Genomic DNA, 5887 nt, shown 5'->3' on the forward strand with positions numbered 1-5887 from the left:
TGTAACTTGTGTAACGTTGTAACTGAAACGCTTATCACACCTCTAGTTATTACTACCTTACTTTAAAACTGTTTCGGACTTTTTTATTATCAGTAATTAGTCTATTTGGTTTCGAATCGGACAACCTCCATCTCCATGAACACCAAGACCTTTCCTCGTACGCAATCTTCTATCTGAGAGTTTGTTGCTAATTACCAGATCTCCCAGATTAGTTAAAGCAAAGCCGCTCGTTATAAAGAACGTCGATTTCGAATTAACGAATACAGACCCTTCTACTGAAACTAGTGTGCGTATTCTACTGTATGTAATAAATTTTCACATATTTAGCGTTATAACGGGTAAACCGCGGTTCAATTAAAAAATAAATGAAATTGTTTGTAAAACTATTCCCGTCATTTTGATTATCAAAAAAAGGTTAAAAAAGTTTTCCGATACCGGGAATCGAACCCGAGCCTCCTGGGTGAAAGCCAGGTATCCTAGCCACTAGACCATATCGGATATGAAGAAATTTATGTCGGATCTTTAGATAACCGCGGGAGATAAGAAAATAAAGAAACATTTAACAAACTACATATAACCAGTAGCGTAGCGAGGTGTGGGCAAGGGGAGCATCGTGCCCCGGGCACTACTCACAAAAGGGCGCCAAATGGTTAGCAAATCAAAAAATTGCTGGGTCGAATTAATTCGAATGAGGATGGGGGGGAGGGGGGCCTTAACTTTTTATAATATTTGTAATTCTTATTTTTAAAATAAATACTAGGTATTTTCCATGACTAACTTAGATCAACTAAATGGAAAAAGTATAAATTGTTCGCAGACACTTTATTTTCGAAAGAATCCTAACGATGTGATATATCGCACAAATCGTAACAAAATGCTCTATTCGGTAAAGCAATAATCAAGTATTGTTGCCATTTAAAAAAACTCAAATTCGTGTCATATGTCAAAAATGACAGTTATTTTGGAGAAATGTCTTATGCCATTTTGTTTGAAATTCAATTTCCTACACGTTTTCTATTCAATGTTTTCCGATCAAATTAATATCAACGGAACTAAGAGTAATTTAAAAATTTACCATAAATAAGTTTTTCCCAAATATCTCTCGACAGCTGTCAAAATTTAGAAAATTAAAATTGGTTTTGAGTACATCATTCAAAACAACAATTATTTGTCCATGTAACCTTTTTCGTAACTGCAATAGTTTCGAACATCTCTGCACTGGTCATCGAAAAAACCTCACCCTGTATATCATCACTATTTCTCGTATCATCATCATTGCGCATTTTTAATAAAAAACTAAAAAAAGTAACATGTTAACCGCATTTTGAACCTATTACCAAGGTGAAACTGGTACGTTGTAACCTTTGTTACAGAAAAATAACTGTTTATCACACCTTTAGTATATACAAGAGTTGAGCAAGAAATCATTACCTGCGATTTATTCACAGTGATTAATAAATCGCAATCACAATCTGTGACGACCGTAAAAATAAACAGTGATTTAAAACGTGATATTAAAGAGCCACTTATATTTTCACTGTTAACGATATTATTGCGAGTTGCGTGTGGTGATCATATGTTGCACATGTGGCGCGGCGAGAGAACGTACCCAAATAAAATTATTTTGTTCGCTAATGAAAGCTTATATTCACGGATCCCTTGAGCCTGGATTTTATTGATATATTTGAAAATCGTTTTTTAGTATGCATCATTCATTAGACGTATTCTGTGTATCGGTAGCCTATTTGTGTATTTTTTAAATAATTTTCTGGGAACACGCTAGTTTCAACTAGCTGTTTTGTTCATTTTTTCAAATTGAAATTGTGTATAGCGTACAATGTATTGTGCTAAGCGATGGAAAATTATTTTTTTTGTAGAATTTATTTTATGCATTAGATGATGATTTTGCAAAATGCAATTTATCCAAAGCAAATTTATGTTGCAAAACAAGTACCTACGTCGAATTTCAAACGGCACATGGAATGCAAATCCTACAATATCAATAAATTTTGAAATTTTTTGCGGAGAGTAGCGAAGTACCTAGTTTGACTAAAATAAAGTTTTTTCAGATCAAAAATTAAAATCAAATATAGCTTGTTCACAAAGAATTAAGAGCTACATACTCTATTGGTTCTGTGTAAAACAATAGTTTTTTGTTCCCATTTTCATTTTTTTCCAGAACGTTTTTAGAACTTTTAGAGTACATGAGTTTACAAAATGTGTAGCCAGTTGCTAGTTGCAGAGGCTAATATTTTTTAGTGCCCTTAACATAATTTGGACTTTAAGTATAAAATATTATTTGTTGTATACCCAAATAAGGTAATACCTATATTTTAAAAATATGAAGGACAAATATTCTAAAATTGTTTCTGCAAGTTACGCACAATTGTCCATCACCTTAAGACGCTGCTATATCACGAAAACGGCAATCACAAGTGTAATCACAATCACACGTTAAATTAACTGTTAAAAAGAAATCTTATTCACAGTTATAACAGTAATGTTAAAATCACGCTTTAGCTCATCTCTAGTATATACCTACCCTTATAAATAAAATACATTTAGACCAAAGCATAAAACATATTACCAAAGAGTACATGTATCCGGTATGGTCTAGTGGCTAGGATACCTGGCTCTCACCCAGGAGGCTCGGGTTCGATTCCCGGTACCGGAAAGCTTTTTAACCTTATTTTTAATAATAAAAATGACGGCGGTTGTTTTACAAACAATTTAATTTTTTTTTTAATTTTTCAAAGGAACCGCGATTTACCCGTTATAAACGTCAAAGATGGGAACATGCAGTAGAATACACACAGTAGTCTCATTAAAAAGATTTCTTTTTAAAACCAATCTTCTATATAAATATCTGTTTCCAAAATATGAATCCTGTCTTTCTGAGAATTGTAATTTGTAAAAACCATTAAAAAATTGTAAAAACTTTTTTTAGAGAAGTTTAGAAGTTCATATCTGAAATCCAATATAGTGTTAAAGAAAAGGTGGGTCTACTACAAATTATTCCTATTTCATTGTCCATTCCAGATCAAAATGTTAAATTATTAGAGAAATTCTCAAAAAAGTTTCTGATTTGAATTGCAAACCAAAAGTATGTTGTTACCAGTTCAGAGAGTTGTTTCGAATTTCAACGACTCATTGATTCATTGTTTGATTTTAGAACATAAATAGGAAACAAGATGACCCAAGCTTAAGTGGGACCGCCTCAGCTTCAGCAGCGTGTTGTACACACAAAAATAGATAGTTTTTTAACTTTTGAATAAATTTTTCGAGTGATGATAAGTGAACATTTTAACAAAAAAACAGCGAAACAAAGAAAACAAAAGAAAAACATAGGGTGTTCGATTAAAGAAAACTTCTTTGTACCAAATTTTGACATTTGCGTCTTCAAGTTTTTATTTCAACTTCACATTTTAAAAAAACGTGTAATAATGATCAACTTTACTATTTACCACTTTTCGATATATTCTTCGATATAAATGATCTAGAGCTTCCTTAAAACCACCCTGAACAACACGCTGGTGAAGCTGAAATTATGCCACTTCGGTTTGGATCACATTGAATAAATCATGTCTTAGTTGTACTTTGCGTAAAAACCTGTAAAAATAGAGCTTACAGATGCTTTCGCTACTGAAGGCAATGAAACTTTTAAGACCGAGGTTACTTCACGTTAGTATGAACAAACTAACCCATTCGGGTGATATGGAGTGAATTCACCTACAGCCGTCCATTTCCTCATTTACCCAAACTACCGACGGAAATCACCCGATTACATCCTCCGGCAGGCTTGAAGGCAAACACGTTAGGAACACGCCAAAGACGGGTAACTCTAACTCGATCTAATGATAGTTAGTTTTTGCCTAAAGAAGTCCGCAGATCTATTTTTAGTCGTCAAGCATTCCGCTTTTACTAACTATCGGTGATTTTACACGGGAGGATGATTGAATATACGGAACGAGTTCCCAACGAGATGGTACCTATTTTGCAAATTGATGTATGGCTATTTGCCTGCAATATACAATGCTCTACAATTATTACCTGCGAGTAATTTAGAACGGTAGGTATTATTGATGACCGGCGTACGACATCAAGAGAGTCAAGTCAAAGTAAACCAAGAAATTTAGCATCCGTTTTAGCATTAATTAAACTGTGCAAAGCAATATAACTAAATATTTTCTTAGATTTGGAACATTAATATCAATCATAGTTAGTGGTGGTCCAGTTTGAACATATGCCCCGATTTGGATACAGAATGCAAAATGTGATATGACGACAAATGATTAATGTTTATATTAACTATCGATACGATTGCTACCTAAAATTATCAGCTAAACACTTTCCGGAAGTGAAGAATTTTAAATGCAACGTTCGAATCTTTCACGCCACAGTGGTAGATGAAAAAGTATTTCAAAGACAACAAAACAGGACGTGAAAAAATATTTTGATTATATCTTCTTTTTACAGTCATTATAAAAAATATATAAATAAATTCAGATTTCCTGCTGAGTTCAAATGGATTAAAGTTTTCTGCCGCTCTTCTGAAGATCGCCTTCGCTTCACAATAATCGCATAATCTTCTACATCGGAGAAATAGTAGAAATACTGTGTGGAAAAGATACTTTCCAGTGCCATAAATGTTCGTATTTAAGAAAAGCCGGTCTTTAAGAAAAAATAAAATTGATAACTAATGGTGGGCCGAAAACGAAATATTGAACTCCAGATCTGAAAGAATTATCTCGGAGAAACTAAAAAAGTATTCCCATCATTTTAAAGCAAGTACCTTTCATTTAAGCTCAAAAAAAAATAATTTGAAAAAAATGTCCGCTTTGTTTGAATACTTCCGGAAATAATCCGAATATTTACCTTTAAAATCACCATGTTGCTCAGAATCAAAAGGGCACCTTTGCCCTCATTTAACCCACTTCGTATCTTTTACAGTTTACGACATCCCAATGGTAACACCTCGAATTTGTAACACCCTGTTTTGCTTCATATTTATTATTGTTTACATTTCAATACATATTGCAAAAACCGATTACCTTTTAAATAAATGAATATTTTAGAATAAACTTTAAATGAAGTTTTCATATCTCCTTTTCGTTTATATCGTTGGTAATTGACAAGCAATGGAAGCTGATTCTTCCACATAATGTTACGATAAAAATTGCACCTTGGTCAAGTGATGGAAGTGGAAGCAACTTATGTACCTAAGCCTAGAGTGATGCTATAAGACCAGCCGATATAATTTCAAAGTGCAATACTCATAGAAGGCTCAATTGTGCTAAAAAGTAAATTAAACTCATCATCTCAACTACTTCTAACAACTTTCTCCATTTGGACTTATTGAACCAAGACAACAACGCCAATTACTATCTCGCAAATAATCTACGCAAAATCGAATCAAGATCTGTTGGTGTCAATATTCCTCTGCCTCGTTAAGCAATATTCACTAATTAATTATCAGTACCTGAAAAGACACCACCAGTCCGAAAAACATCTTCATCACGACCAGCGCCTATTTATAACTTGAAATGAGCATTTTAACAACACGTTCGTCCTTTCGGGCGGTTTTTTTTTCTATCTTAACCATCAGGGTGATGTCATTAATTGTTGGATTCGAAATCGTGATTATAATTATTTTCCTATTTGCAAAATTCATTAATAAATCTGCCCGATAGCTATGTCGCTATAGACCGGTTATGTGAATATTATTATATTTGTATTGATGTAATTTAACCTTACTAGAGATGATTTTAACTTATTAAAGATTAATTTATGTCATTTTTTCTTCTGGCCCGCAGATATGGACAAGGCAATGTGCATATCATTACCGATTGTTTTATCATCCTATCACGATTCAACTTCATCATCAGTA

General features: G+C 33.3%; 2 non-coding genes across 2 annotated transcripts; one reads left to right on the forward strand and one right to left on the reverse strand.

Annotated features, from left to right (window-relative positions):
- Positions 1-426: 426 nt before the first annotated feature.
- Positions 427-498, reverse strand: Trnae-uuc. Its single transcript has one exon. It is a non-coding gene; the product is annotated as a tRNA-Glu (tRNA).
- Positions 499-2602: 2104 nt separating this feature from the next.
- Trnae-cuc lies at positions 2603-2674 on the forward strand. The gene has a single exon. It is a non-coding gene; the product is annotated as a tRNA-Glu (tRNA).
- The last annotated feature ends 3213 nt before the right edge of the window (positions 2675-5887 follow it).

The sequence above is a fragment of the Dendroctonus ponderosae genome, unplaced genomic scaffold (assembly GCF_020466585.1).
Source record: "Dendroctonus ponderosae isolate FM_Combo_2020 unplaced genomic scaffold, Dpon_F_20191213v2 Dpon_F_20191213_5, whole genome shotgun sequence".
Taxonomy (NCBI): domain Eukaryota; kingdom Metazoa; phylum Arthropoda; class Insecta; order Coleoptera; family Curculionidae; genus Dendroctonus; species Dendroctonus ponderosae.